This window comes from Rhinolophus sinicus, chromosome X (assembly GCF_036562045.2).
Source record: "Rhinolophus sinicus isolate RSC01 chromosome X, ASM3656204v1, whole genome shotgun sequence".
Taxonomy (NCBI): Eukaryota; Metazoa; Chordata; class Mammalia; order Chiroptera; family Rhinolophidae; genus Rhinolophus; species Rhinolophus sinicus.
The window spans coordinates 7,986,924-8,007,472 of record NC_133768.1 but is presented as its reverse complement, the minus strand read 5'-3'; the positions used below and the strand labels follow the sequence as shown (position 1 = coordinate 8,007,472).

At 39.7% G+C, this 20,549-nt stretch overlaps 1 protein-coding gene across 1 annotated transcript in view; it reads left to right on the top strand.

Annotated features, from left to right (window-relative positions):
* The first annotated feature begins 4,126 nt into the window (after positions 1-4,126).
* MID1 (midline 1) overlaps positions 4,127-20,549 on the top strand; it is a 319,466-nt gene continuing 303,043 nt past the window's right edge. Inside the window, exon 1 of the mRNA XM_074323499.1 lies at positions 4,127-4,289. The gene's annotated coding sequence lies outside the window, so the exon portion shown is untranslated. The remainder of the gene's footprint in view (positions 4,290-20,549) is intronic.

Genomic DNA, 20,549 nt, shown 5'->3' with positions numbered 1-20,549 from the left:
AGTATATATTTACCTTACAGACTAATATTAGCTCAATATAGTTTTTCTATAGCGTATTTTGTAGCCCTTTCATTCCAATTCTCTATTTATCACTATTGAACACAAGCCTCCTTCTTAACATCATTTTTTTCCCCTACTTTTCAAGGTCATTGTGAATTATAATACAATCCTCTGTGGTGTTAGCTATCCAATTTGGCACCATCTGCAAATTAAATCAACTTGTCTTTTATATCATCACTCAAGTAACTGATAGAAATATTAAGAAGAGCCTGCCTCAGGACATCCTTCTAAAATGTCACTGTTTCCCTCAAGGTTCAGCCGGAACCACTAATAATCTTTCAGTCCACTTTTAAGCTCCCACTCTTATAGAAATTGCATCTAGTCAGTAATTTTCAAACTTAAACTGCCAGTCCTTATGCCAGAAGGGGTACTGAATATGCCAAATGGTTTGCCGTATCTGTCATGTCTTTATTTGTCATATATTCTAGTCCTCTCTCTTTCTTTGAAGTTAAGCTGGGGCCAGAGAACACTATGGCCTGAAAGGTGCACAGAAGTTTAAGTGTCTCCTATGGAGTGAAGTTTTGAAAGGCAGTAATGATTCACCAAGTCCCTGTTTCCTGTCTCAGCAACGGTGGAAGTATGCACTGAAAGGAACCTTCATCAGCCTGGGTTCTTGAGCGTCTATGAATAGGAGACTCCTCCCCGTTGATCTCTGTAAACATGTAGCATGAGTGAGAAACACACCTTTGTTGTTATAAGCTACTGAGATCTGGGGGTTGCTTGTTACCAGAGCATAACTTCACCCATCCTGTCTGATACAGCTATTGAGCACCATAACATTTTTCTAGAAAGCTCTTTTCAAGCTAGGGACCATTCTTTTCTGTGTATCCTTTTCTGTATGTATCCTTCATAGACCCTTATCCATAATACCCACCAATTAAATGTTTATTGCATAGAAGTGAACTGATAATAGATTAGTAGATAGATAACTGACTACGATATTTAAGGATTCTTACGTTTTTCATCACTTTTGTATATAAAGAATTAATAATAAAAATAACTCCATGAACGTCCAGCTTCCTGAGTATCTTCAGGATGCTCTTCCGATGAACATGCTGGTCCTTCTCAGTTGGTCAATAAAAGGATATTGTCATGATATGACAGATGTATCGCTTTTTGCCATTTCCTGGTATTTATTTGGCTCAGCCCAGGTCCACCAAGTCTCATAATGGTCAGCCGGCCTCTGGCCAGTGAGAGTAATCTGTGCTAACTACAGTGAGAGTATCAGCTTGGAAATCTGTCAATTAATATGTCTACATTGATGTGGAAGTTCAATTAAACATTCTTGTGTTGTGAGAAATTTGGGGAAACATCATTAAAAGCATCAATAAGTATACATAGAATGATATTTTTTTTAAATCTCAGAATCTTTCAGTAATCTGTGAGCTGTACAGCCATTTGATTTTCACTTTGGGGGTGAGGCTCAGAAATGTTAAGTAACTTACCCAAGGTCACATAACCAAGAGATGGAACCAAAATGGAAGTACATTCTGACCCTAAGGCATTTTCTCTTTCTTGAATAGTGTAGTATACCCAGGATGCAGTAGAAATAGCAAGGGTTCTGGAGTCTGGTGGACCAAGATTTGAATTATAGCTCAACTACTCATTAGTTACATGTCATTGGGAATTTCTAAAATCTGCCCACTGATGTTTTCTTTAAACCACAATGAGATTTTCTCCCCTTCAAATAGGTCTTGTATTTTATTTAGTTTCCCATAAGTGCTATTTTTTGGCATAGTGTAATTATTCAGCTGTAAGTACTCTCTCATTGGGGTTCTCTATGGTTAGTTTGAATTCATACTGCTTCAGTGACCCAGCCTTTCCCAAACCATTTCTTGAGGCATCCAAAATGGATTTAGCAGAGGGTTGTAGTCCCTCTTTGAAATATGCTACTTTGAGATCCAATTTTCATTTTGACCTTCCAATTCAATAATTATTGCCCAAGATATTTTGTGTTTAAAACCTAAATGATTGTTTGCTTAAAATTGTAAGAAAAAATCTGAAGGCCAGCTTAAGGCACTTAAAGGTTTAGCCTGACTTGGAAAAAAAATGCATTCTTCGTCTTGCATCAACATGTTAATAAAGTCTAAAGTTCCTGCATAAACAGAACTTGCTTCAGTGGGAATTATGAGAACGTAAAGGGTGCAGGATCATAAATGGACTATATTAGTGAAAGCCATTTACCTGGCATGGCACACAGAGTTTTATTTAAGATTAATGAAAACCCAATAAGTAGAAAACACTAATATTCCTTCCAGTGGGGGAGTCAAGATGAGTCTTAACTTGATACACTAGAAATGTGTGCACTGTGAACAGAAAGATGTGTGCAATATTTGCAAAGTTATACTTTCATAATATTTTATAACCCAAATTCATATTCAATAAAAATATACTTCCTATCTCATTTTATGACCTTTCTGGAGTTACTTAAAGGCACTCATTTTAGCAATAAATTATGACTTTATAAAGAGTATTTTAATCAGTTTGTATATTGCATTTAAACTCTCTGGATATATGATTATTAAAAATTATATTTGAACATGGAAAACTGCCATGTTAATGGACTTCTGCCTCGTCAGGTTGACTCTAGTTTTGGAAATTCCATTGCAGTTAAATTCTAGAAGATCTGGTAATCTTGGCTTTTCTACAAATTGATCATGAGACTTTGGACCAATCACTTTATCTCTGCAAGTCAATTTTGTTATCATGGAAAGGAAACAATAACACACACTGCATCGTGCTCCTGTGGCGATATAAAGAGAAATTGTATGCGAAAATCCTTGCCCATTTGTAAAGTGCTATTCAAAGATTAATTACCCTTCCTGACAGTGTGATTTGTGCACTTTACTGCTCTTAACAGAAACTCTCTATGATTTGTTTGTATCCGTGCTGGCTTAGGCAGTATGTAAACATTCATTGTCTCTCTTTCCCGAGCAGAGACCTAAACCATGGCACTGAGCTATTTTTACTAAGATTGTCACTACTCAAGGAGCAGTCGGCCAGTGGATGAAATGGGGACAAAGGATTCACTTTAAGACGGGTTTTGTTCAGCAGGCAGTCTTCACCCCCACCGCTCAGGTATTAGAAAGTTTTGAGTCTCTACTTTATAGTAAGACTTTCATGGAATTGGTTAGAATTAAAAAGAACTATTACTTTACTCAGCGGTAGATAAATGTAGGGGAAAGAGCCAATTACTGGACAATTGATTTAAGTTACATACTTACATTTAAAAGCTGTGTTTTGAACCTAGAGTTAGGCCTTCCCCAGAATTCTTTTTAAAATGTGTTTTCTTATCTTCGTAAGTCCAGGAAGTTGTTTTAAAATTTTTACATATAATTATGCAAATTCAGCAGTCTTAGATTTCTTTCCTGAAACCATCAAATAACACTTCACTATATGGGCTCAGGAGGGTTATTACAGGGAATAAATAGATGCCATTATGTGTCATTTTGCCCATCAAAGAATGCAGTAGCAATTACTACATTATAAAGGGAGTAGACTCAAAATGATCGCATTGCATTATCTACTAAAGGCCTGGGAAAGTTGAATAACTATTACTTACTATGCTCAAATAAAATATTTGAGCCTTATTGATAGAAGTTTGTTCACATTCTCTTCCTGTCACATGTTCTATTCACTTCTTTGAAAATAATTTCAAGATAAGTTGCCCTAGTTTTAAAAACATAAAAGACAAATGATAATATCCTATCCTTTGGTTTTTCTCCCTACAATGCCTCCAGATAATGTAAGGTTGGTCACAGCTCATGATACAAAATACTAGCTGTTGACTCACAGTTACACTAGAAGGGCCAATTTTACAGACTGCCAGGATAAAGATGATTTTAATTAAATCGCACAAATCCCTTTGTACTGCAACCAAACCCTACACTGGCTGACTGACTCTGAGCCAGTCTGGCTTGTGTAGAGTTAACCAGGTTACAGGATTCCTAGTTAAGTTCTTTCACCAGGAATGCAATTCATGTTTACCTATATAAGGAAACCTGTTCGGCTGACCTGAGTTTGGCGGATTTTTGCGCTGACTGGGAGGCGTGTAAGCACACAGCCTGAGAGGGGGAGTGATTCGGAGCTGGACAGAGCAAGCTTCCTGAACGCTCCAGCCATCCAGCTGATCCCAGGCAGCCTGCTTGGAGGACCTACAGGTTTGCCTCTTCCAGATCCAGATCACAGCTGAGGAACAAAACCCCGTCCTGGGAAAAATGGGGAAGCCGGTGAGTCTTACCGATCTCTTTCTGCTTGCTTCTGCTAAGTGGCAGCCTCACTGCTCACACCCAGGAGGCAGAGGGAGAAGCTTAGCTCAGCCTCTCACCCCACAGCTCCTTCCTGAGCAAACACAATGCTGCGCAGATACTTCCAGACAACTTTCCTGCCTGTTTTGTACACCCAGAGTCCACAGAGGCAAGGATTTTAGCACTTTACACATTCCAGAGGGTGTTTTTACTAGCGAAGAGTTTCTAGACCATCACGATGAGCAAACTTTCTCATGTTTGTTGCACTCTAAAACCCTGGAAATGAGCCTTGGGGTGCTTTGCGAGAAGGCTGAGTCCCCGAGGAAGTAATAGTAAATCTAAGTGGGGTTCTTACAACCACAGGCAGTGTGATATTCTGCAGAAGTGCAATTTGTCACGAAAAAGGCAGTCTGAAGGTATCATTTTTCATTCATGCAGCAGCAAAATCTTTGCATCCTGCACATGGAATAAAGGACAACTTCTGAGACACTGAGGAAAGAAAGAAGCCAAGCTGGGCTCTTTGTTCTAGACAATGTAAAGACGTTCGGGCTTGCATTTTGACAAGTCGCGCATGTCTATTTATACATAAGGCGAGAAGGATGAATAAAGGCTGTATGTCAAAGGCGCTGCGGTCGATTGAGTTAAAGTTTGGCTATATCCTATATGTATACAAAGATCTCAATCTGAATGTAATTAAACATGGACATGTGCAAGGGTTTCACAGACCTGCAGGGGCATTTTTGTTCTACTTGGGACAATTGAGAAAGAAGGCAAAGCTATCCCAACTGAGTTTTGGGGCACAGGTAAAACTTGTGAAGAAAGTCGATTTTTTTCTATATATATAGAGCAGAGCTGTCAAAAGTGATTTGGAATCAGGTACATTTTTATTTTTTTCATTTTTAATTTTTCATGCCAAGGTGGTTTCTTCATTGAATTAGCTTGGATAAATGTTTTGAAAATTTGACTGCTCATCTGTCAAAGAAAGATTGTCATTTTCTGTCCAACACAGGGACTTCGTCCTAGGAGTTTAGGAAGCAGCATTGTGGCATGAGCACCCGATTTTGAATTTCTCATATTAAGAAATTGATTTCTTAAGTTAATTTCAAGAAAAGTACTCAGCGCAAACAAGCAGATTTGAGAGAATGGCCCCTTTTTTAAAAAAAAAAATTGCAAGTCATAGTCCAATCCCTAGTGAGGCTACTGATTGAATAGAGGGCACGGCAAGTGCTTATTCATAAAAACAAAAGCTACAGCCAGTTTTATTCGGGGCCCTTGACTTGAAAAACCTTAACTCTTCATAGTGACACCATTTAAATGAAACCTGCTCACCTCTATGAGCTTGAAACCTAGAAAAGCAGTGTGTGTGATACAGTAAATGTTTTAGGAAATAAAATTCTTCATAGCACAAGCAGCAGAGCTGCAGAGACTATTGCAAATGTTTTAAAGCTTGTTAGCTCCTAGCTGCTGCTCAGTAAAACAGGAGTCTTGATATTGTGTTGCTTTCAGTGGGAATCAGTAACCCAGGAGACACAAAACACTATTTTAAAATATACGGTTAATAACAGATGTTTCTACCGGGTTGTCTCACCCTGCCGATGAGATGGCCTCAAGCCAAATCAACCAGCACGTCCGCCGTTTTTCCTGTGAGTTGATATGTACACAGTTATTATATACTAATTACATCAACAGCCAAGGGACTATATAACCAGAAAGATAGATAAGTCTCCTGGGGTGGGGAAGGCCGGGGCTAAGCATAGGGTTTTTGAATCTCATGTTTGGAGTTCTCCTTGCCAGGGGCATATGAATTATTGTACATGACTGGGAGTCCCAGCTCCAGAATCCACTTATCCTCGGTTCCTCAGCAGCTCATTGGGGGGCAATAATGGTGATTATTGTATTTAACACTTGGGCGTTCATAGCATTCCAGGAGGATTTCTTCTTGATGATTAAAGTTATTTCAGGGTCCGAGCTAATCTGCAATGAAAGATACTTAGGACATGGTGGTGTTGCATTAAGCCTTTTGAGTCACTGGTGCTGTGTGCTCTGGTGGAAGGTTAACCATTCTGCAGCTGCTTAGACCTATGAGATGGTGAGAGAGTGTCCTGGTTAAAGGAGATTGGAAAGTACGGGGAGGGGGAGGAGCGGGGGGGAGGCAGGGGAGAACAACAAAGAAACACCAGTCTTCTCAGAGCCTTAATATGTTCATCTGCTAATATGTGTTGTGACTCCCCGCCAAAGTGTAGCATGTGAAGAATGGTTTGCTGCAAACTCACCTGGCTGCCAGTCATCCTGAGGAAAATTCTTTAAGACAAAGCCTCCCAATGGGTGGGCCACAGAGCACTGGTAGATGATGAGTGGGTTACAGACATACCCAGAGCTTGAGTCCTCTTGGCATCTGGGCCATCAGATTCTGCTTGGGCTGGAGGTAGCCCTCAGAAGGTGATCTCTGGACCACACAGCTTCCTCAGTTTGCCCCACTATATCGCACAGATAGGATCAAGTTCTCTATCTGTCAGGATGTGTGAAAGCTAACACGCTGTGACCATCCAGGCCCAGAGTGTAGATCGTGCAAGTCAAAATTCTGCTACGCTGGGGCTCACTGTGACGAAAAATACACTAATATTTATTGTCTTTCATGCTATGGTGGGACATCAAGGCCCTCTATATGTCATCCAGTTTGCCCTTTTTATTTAAAGAGGGGTGTGTGTTGTCCTGTTCTTAAAGATCTGAAAAGCTAATAGTGAAGTGTTTTTTTATAAGATCCTTTCTAATATTTAGTTATCGTTTATACTTCCCTTTCTCAAACTGCTATCAGGGTGTGTTTGTCTGGGATTCTCCCACCACCAGTGTGGCCTCGTCCAGAGGCAATGACATAAAACAACCTGCTTTCCAAAGTTATTTATTAAGTGTAAATTCTTTCCTTGGACACTGTACCAAATTTGTATACAGCATTCCTGTTCCTGGTGAACTTTCTCTGGCTTTCTCTGCCTACCATTTGACATCAATTACCTTTTCAAAAACATTTTGTATTATTAATTCCTGTTACATTCATTCAGCAAATATTTATTGAGTGCCTTTTGAAGTCCTATGCTAAGTACTCTGGAGGAAAAGCGGGTATATAGGAGACAGATGAATTTAAACCAAATAGTCGTGCAACCGATAGCATTTCTGCAAAAAGAAATCTCATTACCTGAATGTGTGCAGCATATGAAGCATAATGTCCTACAAACTTTTTCGACTACTCACTTTTTGGCTGGTCATTCTGAGGGACATTCTTCAAATCAGAGCTTCCCCACTGATGGGCGCAAAGCAGGTAACACACAGGTTGTGATGTTCGTGCTTTCAGTGACCAGAGGGTTTCCATGTCAGAACATGTCAGGTAGAGGCCAATGAACTCGATATGCTTAGAGAAGAAAGACGCCACCTTGCTCCCTGCAGATTATCTATAATGACAGAGGTCTGGATGATGTTAATATAATTTTCAAGTCCACACTTTCTTGGGTTGTCAGGAGTTTGTAGGGCACCACATGAAGAAGAGATATTTCCAGAGTACCGGGTAACTCCAGAGCTTTTATACTCACTTTTAATCACTGGAAATGATTAAGGTACAAGTTCCAGTGACAATTCTTATGAAGCAGACAAGCAAAGCTGCTGTCACTTCTAAGGTTATATATGTAAGGCATAGAATTAGGGACGGTGAATTAATAACTGGTATGCACCAGTAGGATTTTCCAAGTGTCTAGGGCATTGGCAAAACCAATTTAAACTATATTTATATTTGAAGAAAGGTTAGCTGGCGAGGTCACAGACAGGACTAGAACTTCTAGTTAAACGTAAAAGTACATTTCCATTTTTTAATTAATTGCTTGCAATCACATATAAGGGAATCTTCTGTGGGTGAACCTTTCAAAGAAATTGACTTACTTTATACAATATTAGCAAAGGTTGAGCCAACTTTATTTTTTATTTAAAAGGAAAATATAAATGGATAGCAGTGCTTTGTGGGATGTGGTATTTTCAGATAGGCTTGGTACTTAATAGCTGGATCTTCATAAAGAATGGCTCTAAACTATAGGTACTCATATGCTCACGCTCACTCATGAGTTGCTCTTCACTTGTCTAAACTTGAGACAGAAATGAAATTAAGCAGAACCTCCTCAATTTGACAGTTTGAGTTTTAACACGTGACAGAATTGGAATTTTGGCCAAAGAGCTTGGGCCAGGAAATGCTGCATTATTTATAGGTATTGTTCTGCAAAAGAGGCCTTGGTTAGTTAAACCCAAATTATTTTCCCCCCTGAGTATCTAATTGTGCAGTTATTTAGATCTGTACTGACACACTCATCATGTATTGCCTTGGGGAACAAAACAGTGTATAAACTACTAGAGAACGGATAACAAGTTTACTCGAACTGATATACTTGGCTTAAAGTTAAGAAACAAAAGAATAGCGGTATTTCCCAAGTTTCTTCCAAAGCAGTGGACAGTGGGTTTAGCCGAGTCATCTTAAAATTCTCTGGTATTCAATTTCCTCATCTATCAATAGAGACATAAATACACAATTCGTGGAACAGTTATGAGTACGGAAGATGATGATGCCTGTGAAAGCACCTAGCACAATGCTGGGCATGAAGTCAATTAATAAGTATTAGCTGGATCTGAAATGGGTATGAGCGGATTAGGCATCTTGAACAAACAAGGGGTTGAAGGAGTAATAAACACACACCGGTGGCCCGTATGAAATTTTGCCCACTCGCTGATTTAAAATTCGCTTTTCAATGAAGTATGATATACTTTCTAATGTCTTTTATCAGGTCCTTTTTGCTTATTTTTGTTACCTGTTTGTCCCCTATGGGGCTTTGTGTTTGAGACCCTTGTTCTAAAGTTTCCTTCCTTCTGTAACAATCTATGGTATCTCAAAATTCCATTTCCCCCTTTTAAGGTATTTTCCCAAAACAAATATATTTTGTAAACAAAACAAGAAATACTCACTTTGTACTTATTAATTTACAACTTGAAAGCTTTTCCAACAGCAACAGTGGGAGGGACTGGGCTGGTTACCGAATTTATTGATAAAAGCCACTTGTTTTATTCACAAGTGGAACATCTTTCTGGCTTCAGTTCATAGCAGTTGTTTTCCAGGATTCTTAAGGCTGGACCTCTCTAAGGACGTTATGCCCCCAAGGTTACCCTCAGATCCCACTCTCTTTCTCCCACGCCCCACCTACCACATCGTACCCCAGTGGAATGTAACATTTGATCTGATGTGGTTCCTATGATGTGGAGAGAATATGTGCCATGGGCCGGGCACCTGTCTTAGCTTGGGCTGCTGTAACGAAATGCCATAGACTGAGTGGCTTAAATGCAAGACACTCATTTCTCACAGTTCTGGAAGCGAGGAAGTCCAAGATCGAGGTATGGACAGATTCAGTGTCTGATGAGGGCTCTCTGCCCGCCTTACAGTTAGCCACCTTCTCATGTGTCCTCACATGGTAGAGAGAGAGCAATCTCTCTCTTCCTCTTCTTATAAAGGCACTAATCCCATCATGGCGGCCACACCCTCATGACCTCATCTAACCCTAATCACCTCCCAAAGGCCCCACCTCCAAATACCTTCACACTGAGGGTTAGGGCTTTTAGAAATCGGGGGATGGGGAACACAGTTCAGTCCATAGCAATGGCTCTATTGAAGTGCAGATAATAGATAAAGTGACTATTTCTGATTTCCTCTCATTGAACTTGAGATATCCATTGTTAGATACAACATTAAGGAAGAAAAACAATACTTCCAATTAGACTATGATGCAGTGTTTTCTTAGCATTTATGTATTTTATACAACATTTATTGAAAGAATTCTTTTAGGCTTCTTGAGACCAATTTTTTAAAAATCATTTATTCCTCCTGTGCATACATCAAATGGAAAATAGAGGTAAGATAAACTTTTTAAGATTAGAGTTGTCGTGTGTGTTGTGTGTGTGTGTGTGTGTGTGTGTGTGTGTGTGTTTTCCCACACCATGCCATCATGGTTTGTGCCAAAAGACAGCATTTCTTTTAAAAAAGAGCTTCTATACTGTCTCTGAGTTTCTACCGAAAGGTAATAACCAGAACGATATTCCGTTTTGAAATGGCCCTATCTGGGAATGCAATTGTCCATTTGTACCCCCAGGAATATCCACCAACTTACTGCACTTTTCAGTGAGGTAATTCCTGAACCCTTCTAACATATGTCCGCAAGTGCTTTAAGAACCACACGCGTGGTGGGTTCCATAGATCTCCTGGTTATCTCTCCAGACAACTTTCTCCCAGTGCTGCCTGAGCCCTGAGAGGATCTCTCCCTGGCCTGAGGGAAACCCTCATTCCTGTCTATGTCTTTGAGAGGCTTTGCCAGTGCTTGTGACTTTTTCCTAGTGGGCAGGGCTTGTTTCAAATAATGCCTAGAACTCAACAGAAGTGACAACGATATATACTTCTATGACTGAAAAGGGTGGGTGGGAAATGACAGTTATGTCATGACTGCAGCCTGAGATGTCCCCTGAGAACTCAGGAAATAAGAGTGTATCTCCCCCACCCCACAGGATGCCTAAAATCTCAGCACTAGAGAATGATTTCATTGTCTTTGAAAGTATAAAGAGTGTCCTAGTAGAAGCTATGGCTCTAGAGAGAGCAACATCTGTAGTAGCCATATTGACTGCTTTGGCATGGATTTCTTTCCAATTAAGACTATGTAAGGGAGCAAGATCCGTGAAGATGGGACAAGCAATTGGATGGGGATGAGGATATAGGAATGGAGAGACGGCAGAAGAGAGAAAACCAAAAAGGAGAAGCTCAACATTCATTCAACAATATTTATCAAATTCCTGCTCTGAACCAGGCACCACCCTACATGCCAAACCTGAAGTGGAGCCTGCACTCAAGTACTTAATCGTCTAGTTTAGGAAGCAAACATTGATGAACTATCATGCAAACAAGGTTGAAGGTGAGCCTGGCATGAAAACTATACAGTATAGCTCAATGTTGCCATGAGGTTGTACTGGGAGGATTTAGCTAATAGGGAGGGAAGTCAGAGAAAGCTTCCCTAAGAAAGGGATGCTTAAACTGAGAGCTAGGAGGAAAGAGTGTGTTTGGAGGGGTAGGAAATGGCCAGACTGTATCAGGGAGTTGTCAACAAGGGATGACATTTGTCTTTTGGAAAGGCCACACTGAGAGAGCAACCTGGAGAATAGATCAGAGGGGCGTTGGAGTGAATGTGGGTGAACCAGACAGGAGCCTGGGAGAGGGTTCCAGGGAAAGATGGTATCTCCTTGTACTGATATCATGGTGGTAGAGATGAAGAGAAGTGGGTGAATTTCAGTTATATTTCAGAGGTGAAATAGACAAGAATGGGACATAAGCAGTGGTGAGGGACCAGGAAGTGTGAAAGCAATCTCCCAGGAATTTGGTTCACCTAACTGGAGGGATAATAATGCCGTTAATGATGCAGGGAACAATGAAAGTTGACCTGGTTTGGGGGTAGGGAGAGGAATTCTTTGCAGCCTGATGGAGTGGAGAATGCACGAGCTTTGGGGCTGAAAGACTTGGTGTGAATTCAAGTCTTAGCTCATTCATTTACTAGCTGTGTGATTCTAAGTTTCTCTGAGTGTCAGTTTTCCCATCTTTAAACAGGAGACCATCAACATCCACCTCACAGAGTTTTTCGGACAATCAAAATAACACAAGTTACTATTATCACTCCACAAATTCACCAGTTGTGAAGCCTAGGAAAAGAATAGCTATTTTCAATAACTTCCTGGGGGGTGGGGTGGTGCGTAAGAGTCTTGACAGCTGCTATCTCAACACTCTGTAAGTTTACCTAAGTGAAGTTTTCTCTTTGTTGATAGTGTGCAGGGCAGCTATTAACTTCAGTTGTCTGGTGAATTCCTTCTATTTCATTCCAACCACCTCTCCTCCTCTTCCCCAACCTGGATTAAGGAATCCCATATATGAATAAGCTACATTGCTTTTCTCAGCTGAGATCCCTTATCACTATTAAGAGGACTATAGGATTTAGGAAAATGTAACCTGAGAGTTTGCACTAACAGATGAGCACACTTGATTAACTTCACACTCCCTGTAGGCTTTGGGTGAAGGTTTTACCATTCTGTTTTTCCAGCATTGATTTAGCAAGAGCATTTTATATGATGCATGATTCCACTGCCCTTGAGTGACCTCAGCAAATTCCTTTCTGGCTTCCAAATATTCTCTCACTAAAGGGAGACATTTGGCAGTGAAAGCTGCAGCCACAGGGTTAGGAAAACCTTGGAATAAGCAGGTGAAGAAAATGAGGGGCATAAACCCTATGGAATCCAGGTATGAGCTTCCCTCTCTGCAGGTGTCTGGCATGGTAGGACCCAGGTCACTACCAAAATTCTCCTGTTGCCTTGTTCCATTTCTTTCCCTTCGTTCTTGACACACACTAACTATTAAGTCTATTTTAGAGGCGTACTTATCTCTCACTGAATTATCAAGAAGATTAAGTTTCCCATCAAAACCCCATTCAGTTATTTTTCCACACAAGAAACACTTCTCATATAGGAAAACATGTGGGAGAGAGTGGGAGGCATTCCATTTTGTCATGTCACTTGTGTAATGTTTGGGTGAACTTTCAGATAACTAGACTGTACTTGGTTCTCCATCTGGATATTGGAGATTTTACTGTACACACCCAGGCTGAGATTTGGGTATGTGGGAGGAGTGGAGAAGGAAGCAGGAATGGAAGCTGTTATCTGAAATAGAAGTCTAGGCAGTTTTTTAAGAGCTTCCGCTTTCCACTACCTTCCCCTATCTTCATAATCTTTTTCTCTACATGGACTATTTTGGTGCAAATGCATTTCAAAATATAAGGGCAGTTTAAAAAGGCAATTCTAAATCTGAATTGTATCTCCCAGGGAAGCTGCGACTTCACTTCATAAAGACCCATTTGGCTTTAGTTTTGCTAAGTTCAAAGTAGGAGCATTCCATAGAAACTTGCAGTTAGAATGTGCAATACCGAGTTTCCCCGAAAATAAGACCTGGCCGGACCATCAGCTCTAAAGGGTCTTTTGGAGCAAAAACTAATATAAGACCCGGTCTTATTTTACTATAAGACCTGGTATAATATATAATATAATATAATATAATATAATATAATATAATATAATATAATATAATATAATATAATATAATATACCTGGTCTTATTTGACTATAAAACTGGATCTTTATAACATAATATAATACCTGGTCTTATCTTAATTTTTGCTCCAAAAGACGCATTAGAGCTTATGGTCTGGCTAGGTCTTATTTTCAGGGAAACACGGTAGTAGTTGCCCCAAGTCTGGATATTTTAGGACTCATGGTGCAAGAGAAGGAATCCAAAGCTAGACAGTGTCATACTAGAGAAAGAGGTCACTTTGCCATGAATGTGGTTACCTGCCAATAAATCATTTGTCGATAGTTCACAGATAATGAAGGAGAATGATCCAGAGTGAAGGTCGCAGCAAAGAGAAAACACATCAAACATTACAATGAATGAAAAATGATGAGGACTTCTCTTTCCAGGCTGCCAAATAAAGCTCTTGCAAAGATAAAGATGTGAGCTTCACACACCATCAGGCATTCTGGTTTGTTTATCCTGCTTGGAAAGACTGAAATTAGGAAGGCCTCCGCCAACAGATTGTAGGTCATAAATTAGTTAATAAAATATGTCCTGTGTTATCTCTGATACAGCCTATTTTATATATACTTGTCCATTTGATTTACTTGTTTCTCTGCTTACTCAAGGCTGTATTTTGGTAGCATAAGTCGATATATGAGTTTTAGATTATACAAAAGTTTATTTATAAATGACCTGCCTTCTGTGGGGAAAATAACCATGGTGTGTGTGTGTGTGTGTGTGTGTGTGTGTGTCTTACATATAATTTATTGCTGTTGATCAGGAATTTCAAAGTTAACTTTATCTCAATATATAATACTAGTGATTCCAGTGAAACATATATATTGTTATATGACAAAATATATTTATTTTTATCATAAAATTAATTTTCATTGCTGCTTCCTAGACCTTTTCAGGGCTTATAGTTCTGGTAAAATATTTCCATGTATAAGTATTAGTACACCCAGTTCTTGTTTCTCTACTAGCGTTGCTATCGATGAGAAAGCAACACTGTATGTATCTATGTACATTTCTATGTATATTACATATACACAAATGTATGTGTCCATTTGAAATTTTCTCTGTATTTCAGAGGGTAAGCTACTACTGATTTTTTTCAAGTTCAAATGAAAGATATTACGAAGATATTATTAAGACCAAGTATAGTGATTCAGAAGAAAAGTGGAAGTCCAAATAGGTCAGGGAGAAAGGAAAAGAAAAAAGGAGAAAAGGGGGGGAAAGAGAGAAGTAGGAAATGTTAGAGGGGGGGAGATCCCAAAGCAACAAAAATCTGCTCTCCCATCCCCAGCCAAGCCCACATTCCACATATAAACAAAAGCCCATCAGACAAACAGGTGGGGAAATAAGGGATCAAGAAAAGAAGGGGCAAGCCACATATTGCTAGAAAATACTATATACATATATATGGATGGAGGGAGGGAGGGAGGGAGAGAGAGAGAGAGAGAAGAAAGGGTGAGAATGAAACCAGGGGAAATACTTGCAAAGTTAAAGCAAACGAGTTACAGAAGAAAGAACTGAGGAGGTAACATTAAAAAACTAAAACGTATGAAATGAGACCAAAATGGTCATTGTGGCTGAGTTGGTGGATGGCTGAGAAGACATTGCTCTCTACATGTCTTGACCAAAGGAGGATTAGACAGCACAGAAATGAAGGTGGGCAAGTGGAAAACCGCAAGAAGGGAGTACGGGTAAGGCGAAGGGGCCACTGTTAGCCCACCTGAGAAGACAGCCAACCAAGCAGTAGGTCCCAGAGAATGACTGTGTAATAATGTTCTGGTGGGCTTTGTCCCAGCGAAATTGACCCCTGAAGGTGGCAGAGCCTGTCTAATCTGTAATTAGTTCTATTCTGCGATACTAGTGTGAATGCTATTTGGTTTGTAAATGTCCCTACTCCAAAAGGCTTGCGTAGCAGGAATGGTGGGCTTCTACACTGTGAGGTGCCCCAGAGGAGGTTGGCTATTCCTGATTTAATAAATGATTATTCTAGGGCACTGACCGATAGCTCAGTGGCCTCAAGAGTTAATCCTCCAAATGCCTCCCATTCTCCCAGGAGTGATTTATTTGGGCAGCAGTACCTGCCTTAATATTTACTAAATGCTTAGACTTTCTGAAGAGGAGAGGGGCGGGGAGAGGTGGTCGTATATGAATCCATTTCCACTGTCAAGCTTTACTCAAGTACCCAGTGCTTGACTCTGTAATTGCCAGGCTTGGAGCCTGCCCGCAAAATTCCAAATCCAGTCTCTTGTGGGTTTGGACTTGCTCATTTATTTTTACTGTGATTTTGCTCATAATAACTTATGTTTGTAATTCAGCAACCCGAGGAATTGTTTTTATGGCAAGTTAGAATCTTACAGTCAATCACACGTTTCAAGGCCCATTTCAGGAAACAAGTTTGACGCAGCATGTTAACAGTGAATTATTAATTCTTACTGCAGCAGGCAATGAGGCTGAGAGTGGTCGGGGAATGCTCACCACTTGTTGACGCAAAGTTACGCAGCTGCATTTAAAACTCCAGTGAGCAGTTCTGAAGATGGCAAACTTTACTTTGATACAGTGCCATAGCACCTCCATTAGTGCCTTGGTTAGAATGCAAACATCTGCTTGCTTTTATTGCCCATGTGTTATTTAAAATGGTCTGTTTCTTTATGACGTAAATCACTGGAATCAACTGACTATTTTTAAAGACTCTTTTAGTATTTCCCTGAAACGATCACTCTTCCCAAATGTTTAATAGATAATTGGCCCATTAGGTACACCAAAATTATAAAGATCATATCTTTTTTGTGACCTTTTTCAAGGGTGACATTATGACTAAAGTACCCTGGCCTGCTGCAGAATTTGTTGTCTTTTGTGGCTCCACGTTAGCACATTAAGTCAAAAGAGACCTCATATTTTCAGTTACTAAATATGGGACAGTTGACCTACTGGGTTTTGCTCACTGACCATAGCTTTGTGGATTTGCCTAGTTTGCCCTGCAAGGGTTCGCTATGCCCATCCCAGCATATTTATATAACCCTGGCAAGTGCAATCTATGTCTCCTCCGTGCAGATAAGCTCAGAGCAGCAACGATCGTCACTTTAATTCCAATGCATTGGCTGTATTCCGGAGCCCCTCAGTGGGCAATTTTATCTTACTTTTATGGCTGTTAAGTGTTTAAAGCCAATGGGACTGCTCAAGAAAATGAGAGCCATGAAACAAAGGTTCTACCTATGGGAAAAACAAAAACCATCAATTATGATCCCAGATATGAGAAAAGATTGGCAAAAGGTATAATGAATAGTAAAATGGTTCTTCTTAACCCACTGATTAGAAAAGGCTTGGGAAGACATACCTATACGTACTGCATCCTTTGACTTGTAGAATGTTATAAAATAGACCATCTGGAAGAGTACTCTCATGGTATTCCATAAAATATGGCTCTTACTCAGATCCTAGGATTGCATGGAGGCAGGAAGCTTCCATGGAATTGCCAAGGGAAGAATATTGGAAGATGATAATTTGAGGATTATGAGAGTTCCTGAAATTTGCCAAAGAATTGAGACAAAGATTAATTGGGAACTCCTAGAGACGAGACAGAACAAATGTGGAAATGTTAGGTTATAATCATTTCTTTCCACATAACATCTATTTGTTTCTTACTCTCTCTGGGTTCCAAATATTGAATTTATGAAAATGGAAGGAAGGAAATGAGTGTGTACCCATTAGGGATGGGGAAAAGCATACCTACTACCTCATGACTGGGAAGAGGAAAAGAATGGGATGGAGAAATGTGAGGCCATTGCATGGAGTAAATGTAACAACCACAATGTAATGTTTAAGAAAAAGAATATAGCATTCTATAAGTCACAAATGGAGGGATGTGAGTAAAGGAGATAATTACAGTTCAAATTAATTTCATTTAGTTAGTTGAAAAGACTAGATGAGTGGTCTTGGAACTAACTTTTGCAGTATTTCTAAGTCTCTCTCTCTCTCTCTCTCTCTCTCTCTCTCTCTCTCTCTCTCGCTCTCTCTCTCACACACACACGCACATACACACACCCACAAACACACAGATGCTCACGTGATGCAAATTATTTCCCCATAAATAAACCAAAATAAAACTAATACATATGTGTTGCTTCCCATCCCACCTAAGGAAAGAAAGATGTAGAAAAGAACTCAACTTTGTTTTCACAACCCTCAGTTTTCCACAGCCATCACGAGCTGTTTAATGCCTTGTGAGGCGGTGCAGAATGGCATAGACGTTAGGGCAACAAACTTTCGAGCCATGCAGACCTGAATTATCATTCCTGCCATGCTACTTGCTATCTGGACTTCCTACTCTTAACACTTAACTCCCTGACCTTGGTTTCTTTTACCACCTGCCTGCCTGGGTCATTTGCTAAGAGTAGATTAGAAGATGTATGTGCAGTATTCTGCAAAGAGTAAGTGCTCAATAAATGCTGGCTGCTATCATCCCTACTAAGTCCCTTGAGAGTGACGGGCCAATATTTGATGACTATGTGAGCTATGGAACTGTTCCTCTGAAGGACAAATAATACAAAATACACTGCCTCTGGGGAGAGGGTACCCACTAAAAAGCTTTTGAATGTGCTGGTTAATGTTGCTTTTACTCCAAATCACTCAGAATTGTTTAGACTTCCTTCAGAGGTCTGTGGACTTAGACAAGACTTAGGATCTCTTTGTTAATATAGCTAATGAAAAGGATTGATAGCATGTCGAGACAGTGACCTGCCAGAGTTGAAGGTGGACATTCATTCTCTATCACCCTGTCCATTCAGTTCACAATGGACTGCTTTATACCTTTAAAGAATCTTTCTGAGACTCGATCGGCCTAAAGCTTCACATGTAAAACATTACTCAAATAAATTTGAACTAATGGTACTAAAATACTCAGTGATTGCAAGCAACCGTTGCAACGTAGGTTGGCTCAAAACTAGCTTTTAAGAATTTTGCCTGGAGACAAATTCTCTGTGAAATGCTTGAACAAATTAAATACAAAGTTGAAATTTGTTTGGAAGATGATGTTTTACCCAGACTGGTTTTGTATTTCCTCTTGGATCAGAAACACATTAGTCCTTTTAAAAATATACATGTCCTGAAGACACATTTCAAGAGGGCAGAAACCCTAATCAACAACAAAATTTTATTTCTATAAATATGCAAAAATGGCAGTGATATTGAATGAAAGAAATTAATATCCATCACCATTTCCTTTTCCTGTCACTATCAAGGAAATGGTTCTTTTGATGGAAAAGAAAACCACGTTGAAGCCATCCTGAGATTAGTAATAATTGTAGGAGTTTTGCAAAGTTCTTCATTGCTGAAGTCTACTTACCATAAACATTTAATTTTACTTTTCCTCCTCTTAGATTCTGAGGCACAGATGAAGGATGTATTTGCTTGTTTTCCTGAAAGGTAGATGACAAAATTGTATCCCTCTGTAGTGTTTTATAATAAAGACCTCTGAGGAAAACACTTAGGGTTTCCTGACCTTTCAAATGAGCTGTACGAAAATTCAAGTGCACAGATTTTCCTTGCTAAGTTACCTTAGAGCCTTAAGTAAAGACATTGTGTTTTTCCTTCACACACATCGGATCCTTCTAAAGGGCTTATGTCATAACACCTTTCTGTGGAAGGGTCGTTTACTCTCAGTTTTACAGAATAACCAAGGCAGAAACACCCAAAAGCTCAACATCAAAGGGCTTGAGACAGCCCTACCTTAATGCCAGAATTTGGATCATCTGGTGAGACTGTAGTTTGGTTTCTTAACTAGAAAAATCGTGGTAGAAACAGAAGCTGGGCCTGCCAGCTCACCTGGCTGGGTATCCATTGCCTCCTTTCTCCTTTATTTTTCCATGAGGGCCCCTTTTGAAAGACGGTACCTCTGTCACAGTTACCTTTGTTTACCCACAGCCTCCCCAAACATGATCTCAAGTTTCATTCTGTAGGTAATACTTGTTAAACATCATTCTGAATGGCACATATTAAATTAGTTTTTCCCACATGCACACAGAAATAATGTCCATAGTGATATTATTTGGAGTCTATGCAGTAGCACCAAAGATGTAGTTTAGTTGGTTGTTATTGTCCAGTTAACGATTTTTACAAACCTATTGTGTTCGGGGAAATCTGCTGGATACTTAAGGACAGTCAGAATATTTTCGAGAATTCAGCATCTTGTACAACCTTTAAGTGCACGGTTTAGTAGAAGACGAAGCAACTAGAATATAAAATACAAGCCATTCATTTGTTCAAGCACCATTTATTAGGCACCTATTTATTAGCCTATGGAGACACATGTCTCCTGCCCTCAAGGAAATTACAGTTTGATAAAGAATTTTAAATAGGTGCTAAGTAGAAGCACAAACTCACCATTTTCATTAGAAACATAACTTAAATATAGCAAGTGTGAAGAAAGCTATGATCTGTTGAATGTCAGAAATAACAACTCTGGCTTATGCTTATATCAATATTGACCTCATAAAGACTGTGTAATTGACAGAAAAGAACTGAAACTGTTTTGTTGGATTTTTTTTTTAAACTTATTTGCAAGCTATGACTTACATTTCCATTGTCTACTTGAAATAGTTCTGAAGTGGTTGAAGACATTGCTCAAGCTTTAGTGAGCTTCAGCGTCTCCACAAAAGAGCTAGTAAAGAAACAGATTGCTGGGCCCCACCTGCAAAAACTCTGATTCTCCCGGTCTTGGGGTAGGGCCTGAGAGTGCATTTCTAACAAGCTTGCAGGTGATGCTGATGCAGTTTGCTGATCCTATGACCCTATTTTGAGTAGAACCTGTTTAAGATATGGACACACTGTTGCCATAGCTCTGAGATTCTGAGGAGTGAAAGATGGTAGGAAATCTGAACTTCTGGTCTTTGCCGGTAGAGTGGGGAAAAAAATTGTCCATTCTAACATAGACATGAAATAGATTCTTCTTTGGATTGTTCAGGACCTCAGAACTTGTCTGGTAAGGTTTTAGATTTGAGGAATTGTAACTTATCAAAATTAGTTCAACTCTCTGGTCAGTATAGTCAACTTGTTAACCA